This window comes from Lytechinus pictus, unplaced genomic scaffold (genome assembly GCF_037042905.1).
Source record: "Lytechinus pictus isolate F3 Inbred unplaced genomic scaffold, Lp3.0 scaffold_20, whole genome shotgun sequence".
In the NCBI taxonomy this organism is placed as follows: Eukaryota; Metazoa; Echinodermata; class Echinoidea; order Temnopleuroida; family Toxopneustidae; genus Lytechinus; species Lytechinus pictus.
Window position 1 is genome coordinate 9547876 of NW_026974141.1, and position 12804 is coordinate 9560679.

Sequence of the window (12804 nt, forward strand, 5' to 3'; positions counted from 1 at the left end):
GGTGAATCAGTTTTATTGTCGGGACATAAAACATAATTGAACGTGGATATTCTGAAATATGAATCAATTGCATGAATAAGGAATATGACAGAACCCATTACGAAGCATTGTGGACTTCATACCGGGCTCTCGAGTATTGGGATATAAGTAACTCAACAATTCAAACCAGAATATTGTTTAATATTGTAATAGTTTTCAATGATTTAAGTTATCAAAATGATTGACAAGTATTTGAAAACTTCAACATTCGAATCAAGAAATGTCATCATAAATTGTTACCATTTTTACTTATGACTTTTTTCGACTGAGACTCGCGAGAGTCAAGAAAATAGATAAGATAAATCACAATAGTGAAAAAAAAACACGCTAACAATATTAAAACGAAAATTCTAATAATAACTTATATCACTGAAGATGATGGCCCTTCCAGTTTGAAAAACATTTTGTATACATTAACACAATGCATAATGATGATTGTATTTTTCGCTCAAAACTGTCAAAATTAGTTGGAATATGCTGTACTTCTGAAGTCTATTTCGTGAAAAAAAGTTTTTTATACATATTTTTTTGTGATTTTTTGTTGTTGAAACCAATAGGAAATAATCCAGAATTACACAATTAGTAAACTCTGTTGCACTTTATGATAAAGACTTGTAGCCCCAAAACATGCTTTAGAGTTAACCTGAGGGAATAAGATCTGATGTAAAAGTGATGTTAACTTACTACCAATTTATCCTCCGATTATCAAATTAAACTTGTTTTCAAACAACTATTTACAAGATGTCAATTCGGCAGAAATTAAAAATGGCATTTCTATTTCAAAGATGCACGAATTGTTATATCAAAGTAGATTTTGGCCAAATATTGACTAATTCTTTCAAAATTACTGCCTCCCACCCATAGTCTGCTGCCCCTTTTTCCGATTTGCTCCCTAAGCGTTCTGTGTAGTTCCTTTCTCTTCAAAGCAATTCTCAATATTTCCTTCTTACCACTGCTTTTGTCAAATCACTCGAATTTGCATCACGTACTTCCTGGACAACATGGACGCGTAAACAGTCATTTGTACGGATGGACATAAGTATATCGGGTGGAGGGTTTAAATGCTACCTGTATATCCTTAGTCCCATGTGATTGGTATTAGATACTAATACCCCCATCTCACTAGATGGCGATTCCACTGCGATCGTCAAAAATCGACAAAGCGTGGTATAACGTAGCTTGATCGTGCCTTGATCTTTTCAATCTTCTCCGTCGTACCTTGATCTTTTCTGATGCGGCAAGGATCGCCACCATCTTCCTGGTCGCCACAAAATTTTGAACATTAAGGCTTCATCATTTTGTAATCTGCTGTGAATATGAAATAACTTCGAGGCCCATTTTTCGATTTTATCAGTCTTGAAAATGTATTTTTTTTTTTACTTTAGATCATCACTCGTTCTCGAATACCAGAAGAAGAAAACTGTTCTATATTTGGTTCAGTGTTGGGGGAGGGGGGGGGGGGGGGTACCTAACTGAAGCCAGAAAGCATTTGTCAACAACTAAAAATTAGTAAGCTTTAAGAGCTCTCTCTCTCTCTCTCTAGCCTCATATATATCAGCTCGCGCAGTATGATTAACGTGTACAGCTGCGCTTATGGTGTTTCCAGATAATCGAGACTGCATGTATTCTTTACTGTCAAACGCTTGGCAAGCATTCGTCGAATGTTACAAACCAAGTGAGACGTGATTGGTAGTATTGCTTATTACAATTTCATTTATTGTGGTTCGTACCATCGTCCGGGTAATCACCTAATTTCCGTCTCGGTATTATGCTTTACCTTTCAAGAATGATATTGTGATCTGACTCTTTAATTGTATTGTTGACAAATACGGACATGACGGATGTTTTTATATGTTTGAGTCCTAATTAAATCTATCCAATATACAGAGAGGGGTACACCAACGGTTATTTTTGTACTGGAGAAAAACATTCTTCCGCTAAATGTCCGAACAAAAATCCAGAGATTCTACTGCAGATTCATTTTAAAAGAAAAGTGTCCGGGCTTTGCACCCATACACAATTTATGCGTCTCGAATGGTGCCGTTCCCCACATTTTGCCTGTGCAACGCAGACGGACTTTACCACGGTCTGGAAGTGGTCCCCCGGGAATTTGAATCTCATCCCTCATTTCTCGGGAAAGTAAAACATGATGCCCATTACATTGTGTGCTAGAGGCATATTGTTTTGTGTAGGAGGAGCAAGCAACAGAAAAACCCCGCAAATTTGGATGGTGTTCAGACGAATAGGTCTATTGCATATGCTGTGTACATGTCAACGCATGCGTAATGGTTTCGGCTGGAGAGGTGATCTGACCTATGGAATCAATTGCTAGTGATCCACAAGCAATCCACATTAGATGCAAAATCGATTTGATGGATTGTAATGATCTATATCTAAGCCTTAATTCAGGAAGTATTTTCCTCACTCATTATGTACTCGATTTGTTTGAAAAACCACTTTCTTATCACTGTCATAATCTATTGTGGGGCCCTGAATTTCGAATATCTCCAGCCAGCTGTCATAGTAGAGGCTCGACGCCGGCTTAGGGGCATACGCTGATGACCAGTCGTACATGCATGAAAGCGGGAATTAATCTCGCAGCATGGTGCGGGCGTCGCGTGAAAGAATTTTGCACACGAAAAGCAGATCTATAGAGCCTGTAACACAAAGCTAAGCAATGATAGTGGAGCAGTTTTCTACGTTTGATTCTACTGACTATAATGTAAAATCAATCTTAAAAATCAAGTGTATGATTAATCGTTTACTTGCGTGTCACCGAATCCTAATGATGCGCCCCAAGGTTTGCCAACACTCGGTATTGACAGCACGGTGCACCCTTTCATGGTGCGGATACAAGAAAAAAAATCACAAATGACGGCAGATGGTGTACAAGTTCTCTATTTTGCAAATGTCAAAAGAAACTTTATAGATAAGTACACTGGACCACACGAAAAAAAAAACACCGATATGCAGCTAAAATAATGGTCCATATGTGTATGGAAGAAATTGACATTTAGTGTACGTTTTCGCTGAAATTTACCACTTTTTAGCTCTAAAATTCGTTTGCGTCTATTGGTAATGCATAAAGATTAATTTTAGAAAAAAAAATGCTGAAGAAAAAACAGTTGTGGGTCTATTTAAGCTATAGTATCATTCGTTTAACATGTTGATGGCAGATGCCATTTTTTCGCTATCCGAACTTGAGTGTTCGCCCTCTGAACTGTTCTCTTTAATAAGTTAATGGTAATTGGATGGTCTTGTTTAGGAATTCACTGCACCAAACATGGACCGTTGACATGTCAACTAAACGGAAATTAAAGTGCTGTTTTCCACAATTTTATATAAAGAAGTAGCATACACTGTACATGCTCAAACCTACAATGATGAATACAGAATGGTCCATACTATGATTTCCGGTTTAACTTGGGCCATTATTCTGTGCTAAAATTATTGATAGCCAAAATGTCAAAATATTAAATATATTAGTTCGTTTCACGCATCCAATGTCTTTTTTATCATGCTATAATGGTGAAGAAAAATAATGTAAACATTGATCGATCTTAGTGACAGATGAGCTCATAAATTCAGCCTGTACCTAAGGACATGTTCAGAGTTGGCTATCCATGTAAAAATAAAACAAAGCAAAAAAGAATAGGCCAGAGTTTTAACTGATCTAGAGTTATAAGACAGGCTGATCAGTCTACCCAATATCACATTATCTACGCTTATTAATCTAGCAACAAGTTGTTTAAACTTTGTTTCTAATTGTTTAAGATGTTTAAACAACTAGTAAAAAAGTGTAAACAATAGTTGTTTATAGAGTAAGGGGCTTAAACAACGTGCTTGTAATTTCAAACAGAGTAAGGGGCTTAAACAACGTGCTTGTAATTTCAAACAGCGTGTTCGTAGTGTTGACCCTTGAATTATTACAATTATCGATGCACTGAGCCTCAACATCGCGTTTATTTAATTATATTTCAATAAGAATGTCCACGTCAGTTTCTTTTCATATATTTTATAGTGGATATTTCTTTAATAATGATAATACTCATTCATTGAGAGTGAAACACGTTTTCTATCATGTGTCTCAATACAGTTAAACTGTACTGTACTACGATTGGGGGTGGTCTTATAGTAATTGGGCTATACGTCTGAAGTCTGTAAGCATCAACTTGAATTTATTGTGCTAATATGGTGTAATACTAGCTTTTATAGCTTTATAAATCAGCAGGGTCAGTATGACCTTCGTGTACAGCTGCGCATACGGTATTTTCAGGTAACCTAAACTACATGTATTCTTCACTGTCACACACTTATCAAGCATTCGTCGGATGCAACAAACCAGGTGAGACGTTTAGATTCAGTCCTTATAACTCGGTTATAATGTCGTAAGATCTGATTACCGACTTACCGCCCCCGTATTATTTTTTTTCATTATGAATTGATCGTAAAAAAATGAGATGTGAGTCCATTTTTAAAGGTGTTGTTAAAAATTCGAACATGTTTATGTATTTCAGCCTTCTGTAAATACCACGGGTGTTTTTTGCCTCGGCAGATTTATTCATAAATATGGAGAGAGGAAGGCTTTTCTTCCTCTTTAATCAAAGAAAATCGTCTGCCCTAAATTATCCGAAAATAGTCAAAGTATCCGTTGTAACATCATGTTAGAAGAAAAGTGTGGAGCTTTGCATCTTACTTTGATTTACAAACATCTTGGTGTGTAAGTTCTTCTTTGCGCAATTTCATGCCGCAGAGTTTGTAATAACAATATTGGAAGTACAAATATGCACATCTTCGACTCCAAATAAATGATGAATTCTAAAAAGACGTCCCTTGTGCTAAACCGGAAGTATGTTTGTCAGCTTTATCACTATTAAAGGGTAAAACTGTACTTTTTTATAGTCATGTTCATAATGCATTGTTTGTTATCATTCAAGCAGTGTGATAGAAAAATATCAAATATATTGCGCAATATGTCTGACGCAAGTACCACATAATAATGATTTAAACATCTGTCACAATATATGTATGTATGTATGTATGTATGCATGCATGTATGTATATATATATATGTATGTATATATATATATACCATTGTTCTCTTCATCCATTTCTTTACAATATTTAAATAAAAGAGTTGCCAAAGCTGTTGTACATGTATAACTTTACACATTTATATGTATATATATATATATATATATATATATTTATATTTATATATATATTGTAACAGATAAGTTAAACGAGTCGTTTTTATCTCTTCCATGTATTGGATGTATATGTAGGATATCTGCCATGCTCACGGGGTCAAACCTCGGACTCGGCCTAAGGTATCAAAGCCCAATTTCGTCCCTTTCGTTTTGAATTAGCATTATTTGACTAAAAGTTATTAATAAACGATAATGTTTATCGTACAGTTACCTTTACTGATTATTAAAACTACGTTTGGTGATTAAAAATCACAACTCTTTGTTACATTTGTTTAAAAATTAGCGTTTTTATAATATGTTATGATTACTGTTTACCAGTTACGGAGTGGAGTCTCTTTACCAAAGTCGATGGCAAACAATTTTTAATCATGATTGCGATTTAGAGAACCTTCTGGTAGTCTAAATTTTGTAAGGTAATTATTGTTTTAATTATATTTATTTTCAATATAAAAAGAATGAAGAAGAAAAAATAGTCATTAAAATTAATCTGTAAAACATCGTAGTCGCCAATAGCCCTCTACGTTCAAGGCATATCAATCTCATAATTTCCTTGGCTAGTTTAAATCGGATATACTCCGTATGTGATATGTTATCAAATGTGATACCACATTCGCAAGAAAAAAATATATATATTCATAAAAAATATACATAATCGCATACTGGTGTATGAATGCGGGGGAGAGGGGCTTTAGGGCCATGGACCCATCAACATTTTCAAGACCAAGAAAAATAAGAACAAAACAAGAAAAGAAAGAGAAAGAAAATATATAAGGGCGAGATTGGAAATGATGTTACTAAAAAAGTTACTAAATAACATGTATTTGGTTTTTTTTAGATTAAGGGATAGTTTGTTAGCTCTTATCCACTGAGTAACCTTTTCTAGCTCAGAATTTACTATATCTAGTAGTGTTTTTGGATTTTTATGAGAAGTTTGGAAGGATTATCTAATAACAATTGTAATTCCTCAAAATGCTTACTTATGCTTCTAATGTTAAAGTGTAAAAGAGAAAACGTATCTTTGGAGAATTGTTTGGTAATTTCTTTAAACTGAGACTGGGTTATATATTCAGATAAAGGACTTAGAATTTCGTCTTCATCAGAGTGCAAATCAAAAGTTTCGGTTTCTAAATTTAAGGTTCTTGCAACAAAACGGTTATATGCAGCATCAGTGTTTGAATTCGTATGACTAGTTGGCGAAGATTTAAGTAAATCAAAAAGGTCATAATCATTCAAAGAAAAGAATGACTCATCTGCTAAATCAGACGTGAAAGATTGATGAGAATCGCATAATTGAATTTCGTCTTAGTGCTCAGAAAAATAAGAAAATGTCGAATCCTGCTTAAAACATATGGAGTGGGTTTACAGAGACACAGATACATGAATAAATGAACGGGAGGAACAAAACATTGACATGCAAAAGAAAAATGACAGTGACACAAGACAAAACGAAAAATCACATGAACGCACAAGTAACAATAACGAACGAACGAACAAATGAACAAAAGAAAAGGTGGAGCATCTTTACAAGTTCCTGGTGAGATGCCCTTAATAAAATAGTGATTGCAATACGCTCAATTCAGACTTATTATAAATGAAACATAAAAAAGCTATGTGGTAGCTTTAAGTAAGTAACTATCATTACAACTTCATTTTCTTATCATTATCTTTGTCTTTGGCCTCTGGATCGTATAGCATAATATAGTACAAAAGGATTTGACGGCAGAACGAGTTCGCCGAAATACAGGTTGTAAAATTCGGTACCCTTATTTAAAGCGTGCCGAAAAGTATGAATGAGAGTGACGATCAAACAATGATCGTTTTAAGGTTAACTGTGTGATAGTAAACTATGTGTACCATAATAGATAATAAATGAAACTGTACAGAGTATAAAGGCCAAAGAAAAAGACGAAACAGACCGGTAATACATGTATTGAATTGATACATAATATGTAAAGATTGAATGCAGAGACAGGTATGCACATACAAACACCCCCTTGTATACACGATGAATACACATACATGTACATATATGCCAAATGAACAGGGTTCCGTAGACTCGGCATCTAAGTGAAGGATCGCAAATGCAGGTACAGAGTGGGAGATAGTGACATGTGAAAAACGAAAGAAAATAATTAAGAGTGTTACAAGGAATGAGAGATTACAAAGGAAGGAGAGGTTGGAACGAGAAAGGCCGCGCATGACCTCACTTTCATCATCGAGTCAGCAAAACCCCGTGCATTTGACAGCTCACAGTTTGCATCTTTGTATACCTAGTTTAGAAGAATGAAAAGTAACATTTCCTGATGATTTAACATAGTTGATATAGGATGAGGACATGTTATGCATTGAATTGCTTGATTTGGCAATTACATTTGTAAAAAAAAAAAAATTTAGATTGAGATGAAGGGGCATGCAAAAAAATGTAACGTTCGAAAGCTTGGATAGACAATATTATAAAGAATGTGGAACTTAATTGCAGTTCAGTATGCTAGACAATTTGAACATGAAAAAGGAGGGCATGCAATAACTGAAACATTCAGAAGCTTAAAGGGGGAAAATAATAAAATGTGGAATTGGCATGCAAAACAGTTCAAACATGAAATACAGAGAGCAAGAAATGCAATATACAAAGGAGTATTTTAAATGGCAGAAAACTTCAATGAAATAAATAAAATTACCTCCGGCATGCAAGGCAATTAAATCAGAATAGCCAAAAATTTACATATGAAATGAAGTAGTTATGCAATAGAAAATTTCGAGTTTACTGAAAGACATAAATAGAGAGGGAAAACAAACACAAATAAACAAGACAAGCATGCAACAAGATTCACATTCCGTACGCCTTACCTGGAATTTGTTATCCTGTTAATCCTTTAGCCAGATTTTAGGGCATCCCTTGTTAAAAATAGCTGGTGAGTGGTGATTATCGTTATTAGAAAGGAACTGAACATAAGGAACATTTAATTTGGACAATGAGGAAGGAATTCGGGAAAAAGAACCGGTGGACCCCTAATATAGTCTGTCATTTATTTGATATCAAAAGATATTCAAATATAAAAGATTACTAGGAAACAAGGCAGGACTTAAATAAGAGCGTATCGGAATTGCAAATTAGCATGACTTGTATGTGAGAAATAATGGTAAGAGGTTATCGACCCATTGTTAATAAATGCATGTAATTAAAGTTTGACGACAAATGACATAGTCTGAAATAATCGAAGAATTGTCAAAGCTTAAATCACAAGAATATGCCTTAAGATAACAAGGGGATACAAGGAAGTAAGGTGGAGTCCACAAACCAATAGGGCATACCTTACTATGGTCGATATAATTTGGAAATGAAAGGAAAAGAAAGCAAACAAAACATGCTTTCCATCTTCAACAAAGGGCAATATAAAGGTGTGACTATAGGAAGTCATTTGACATTGAGTCACAGGTTACATGTACATATGAAAAGAAATTAATGAAAGGAGAGAGGCGGGAAAGAGGCGAGTACCTAGACCTCAGCTCTGGAATGCTATCTTCCTCTGATCGTATACATCTGGGGAAGCTCAGTCTATGGATTTTTCAAAATAGTTGGGGGGGGGGGGGTTGTTTTGATCACTCTAGGATGCTTGATCCTAAAAGTATATCTTTATCATAAACGTGATATAATGGTAATTGAAGTAAAGGAGATGAATTTTGATACAAAATGTATCGAGGATATACATTGTTTATTAATATTTATGTAATCATTCGGAATAGTTCGATTGCTACAGTCATGACAGTACTGTTGTTTACTGCTACATGGTAACCAAATAAAAGTTTTGGCGATTGCAAATCGATTAAAAGTTTGTGATGAGTGTAAGATATAGATTATGTTACTATATGGATATTAAAACTTTGAATTAAAGGTATACTATTGACTATTTTCAGAGGTTATTATGTTATGGTTTAGCCTCGATATCTTTTGCATTTGCATTTGGAAAATAAAAATATTCCCCAGAACCTTTCTTCAACCCGTGAAGAACCTGAAAAAGGTCTTAAACACTGGACAGAGAAATGTTCTAAAATTCTTAGATTGCATACCGTGGGAGATGGCGATGAATTCGACGGGAGTTGTCTGAATAATATTTCCCAGGAAACGTCACCTTTTCTGCTACTGGTATAACAATGAAATTAAAAATAAAAATACATTTCAGATACCATTTAAGTGCCAGGTCAAAACGTATACTAAATTAGTATTCAAAGTAACATGTCGTCTTGCCTACAACTTTTCTCTGCAATGAATGACAGGGTGGGCCCTGTATGGTAATGATATAACATTGCATTATCATATTAATTTGTTTGATTTTGTTGAGGTCATCTAAAAGACAAGTATATGACATTGAAAATGATCTACAAATTCATAAAGTGTGATCATTAAATGTTTAATTTTTTTTTTCTTTTTTTAATGCAAAATTAGAACAGATTTATTATTTTTTTCATGCAGGCAAATTGTGTAGTTTCGAAACAAATTACAAGAACATTTAGAAAGTACAAATGTGCATTTTTCAAACGTTCAGGCAAGAATATTATATGATAAACATTTACGCTTATCTGTTTTTACTATAGCAATATTGACAAGAGAAAAAAAACACAGATCTTTGAAAATTGCTATTTAAGACAGGAAAGGGGACATTTAGCACCTCTTCTGATTTAAACAAGATATTGGTGATATACAAAGTACATAAAGTATCATTTAGCAGGAGGGGAAATAAGGGTACAAAATATTAGACGTTAGATATGTGTCATTCTACCTTCATCTTTGGTCTGCAGTTGGTAGCAGGATAGTCTTTCCATGGAAAGTTTATCAGCGATAAGACCATGCAGTAGAAATGCTATATTAACAGTTATTTGTATGCACACAAGTAATACAGTCAGTCTACTAAAAGAGAGGAATTGATTAGAATAAATATGAATCTTAAGCATGTGCCTACGTATGAATATATACAAAGGCCAAAGGTAGGCCTAGTGAGCAAAAACTAAAATAGATTACTTTCTTTTTCCAATCAATCCGTAAAAGGTGCTTCTTCCAAAAAGGTACTTAAGTTTTGCACACATTGTAGTTTACAAACAAAAGGTACAGGATTTCTTTTTTTCTTCATTTTTTGACACATCAGGCAGGAAAAAAAAATGTAAATGAAATGGTATTGTCAGTATATCACCAGACAGACTTATTAAGCATTTGACTTTGAAAACCTATATTAACTTGCTTTTTTTACGGGTTACCTTCTATTCACTTTTACAATGTTCAAGAATAAAACATGTAAAAATTGTAGATAGATCAATTTGGTTCATACCGATATCTTTCAGCCGTGTTATCTCTATGGTTTCAGCACAGTACATAAAATTCTGCCAAAATTCAATTTTAGTGAGACTTGCCTAATAAAGCTGTCATCCCGACCAGGTAGACCAGGCGTTGTTCTGCGATCCAACAGACGAGTTGTGACGAGTTTGAAGAATTATCTTTGATCCAGCGAGTCTGATCCTTGTGGAGACCTTTTCTTCACGTCGGAGCCGGTACGCTTCCGCAGCCAGTCGTCTACGTTCCCTCTTTAGTTTCGGGGGAAGATCACTCCTGATAGTTACGCGGGCGTAAGCTGGGTCCCAGTTTTGCTGCTGGATGCGGTTTGTTCCCGGGTCCGAAGAGGCGATTGCTGCTGATCCCGTGCGCTGAAGACGCGGCTGTGATTCGAATGCTCGGAGAAGCCGGTCACGGTCAAACATAGATGCGAATCGAATTATGATGGGCTTGGGTCCGGGCTCGGCGGGGTGTCCGACAGGTTGCTTCGCGTGGTGGGGTACAGGCAATCGATGCGCATTCACCAGTTGGATTTGCCGGGCTTCCTCTAACGTAATTCGCAGAAAGTAGCAAAGGATCTTCCTTACGGTCACGACGATATCCTCGTTTTGTTTATCTTGAATTCCGTATACCAGTAGATTTTGTTTCCGGTGGTGTATTTCCATAAGTGCCAGCCTCCCTTCCATCTCTTCTTCTTGTCGCTTAATCTTCTCATTTAACGCTGGAATTTCATCCTCTTCTAAAGCCGTTACTTTATCCAAAGCAAAGTTGACATTTGCTTCTAATTCAGAAACACTTTTTTTCGTCTGTTCTAGCTCGATCTTGATAACCGTTAACTGACTCAAGAAATCATCAAGTTTACCGGAGAGCATGCTCCTCATGTCGGCCATGGAGCGAAGGACCTGGTCTGAGCCCGGGTCCGCCGACAAACCGGGAGTTTCACTTTCAGAGTCGCTTGACATAACGAGTGATGAAGCTGATATTGAAGGTTGGGAAGTTTTGGGTTGGTTCTTCTCCTTACGTTTGGCTTTAGGTTCGTTTGTTTTTCGTAAATTGTAGGCAGACTTCTTAGACGATAGATGATTACTCATCACGATAAATAAACGCTACCAAAATGTAGATAACAGTTGCATTTCAAGTGTAGATTATAGCATTTCTTGTTCAGGTTTAAAATTCGCGGGCAGGAGCTCACCAGTGACACGTCCGTTCACTACGAAGGCATGTTCGAAGAGCATGGGGTTGTCGGAGCTGGAAGATATAGCTTAGCCCAAAAGCATGTGCAATTCCAATTTATAGAAGGACTAGCTATCAATATAATGGCTTTACCATTTGCAAACTACGTAACTGCACCATGAAAGTATCGAAAGATATAAAATGTTCCTAAGACAAAGGTTATGATTCCATAAGTTCGTTTCTCCTTTCTTCTCCAGCATGTGACAAGATCAACAAGGCATATTATTGACATGATTGAAGCGCATGGTTGGCATTTGTGGCACGGCTTACAGTTGGTTTAGATCCTTTCTAAAAGACAGGCAACAGAATGTTGGTACACAGGGTTATGATTCATCAGTTCATTTGTCTGGTGTAGGTGTGCCCCAGGGTTCGGTATTAGGCCCAATGCCATTTACACTGTTTCCATTTCCATTGGCAGAGGTAATCAATGTCAATCATATTGATGTCAGGCATGTGTTTTTGATAGTGACACACGGATATATTGTCTTTCAAACTAAGTGATTGTCAGAGGTCAATTCCCAATGGTCAAGTGTAATGTGAGGGAGATAAAGTGATGGTCAGTTCTTATTGGTTTGAAATTAAATGAAAAAAGAGAAGAATCTCCACTTCTTAGAAGAGTACAGCTTTCATTAATTAAGATAAATGATGTTTTTAATGTGTCAAGTGCAACGGTCACAAATTTTGGTTTAATGTTTGGTCAGTAGGCCTACATGTCAATGGACAATTTTTTTTCCCGACACAGTGTAAATCTACATAGTTTGCCCTGTATAAAGTTGGAAAGATTCGTTTTTGTTTGGACCCTGAAATGACAAAGAAACTTGTTCGGGCTCTTTATTATCATTATTATCATTATCATCACTATTATTATTAATATTATTTAACACTGGATTTATACATCAGCTCGCAAAGTATGACCTACGTACACAATTGCGCTTTTGGTATTACTAATCCATTCAAACTACTTATATAATTCACTGTCAAATCCTTACCAAGCATTCG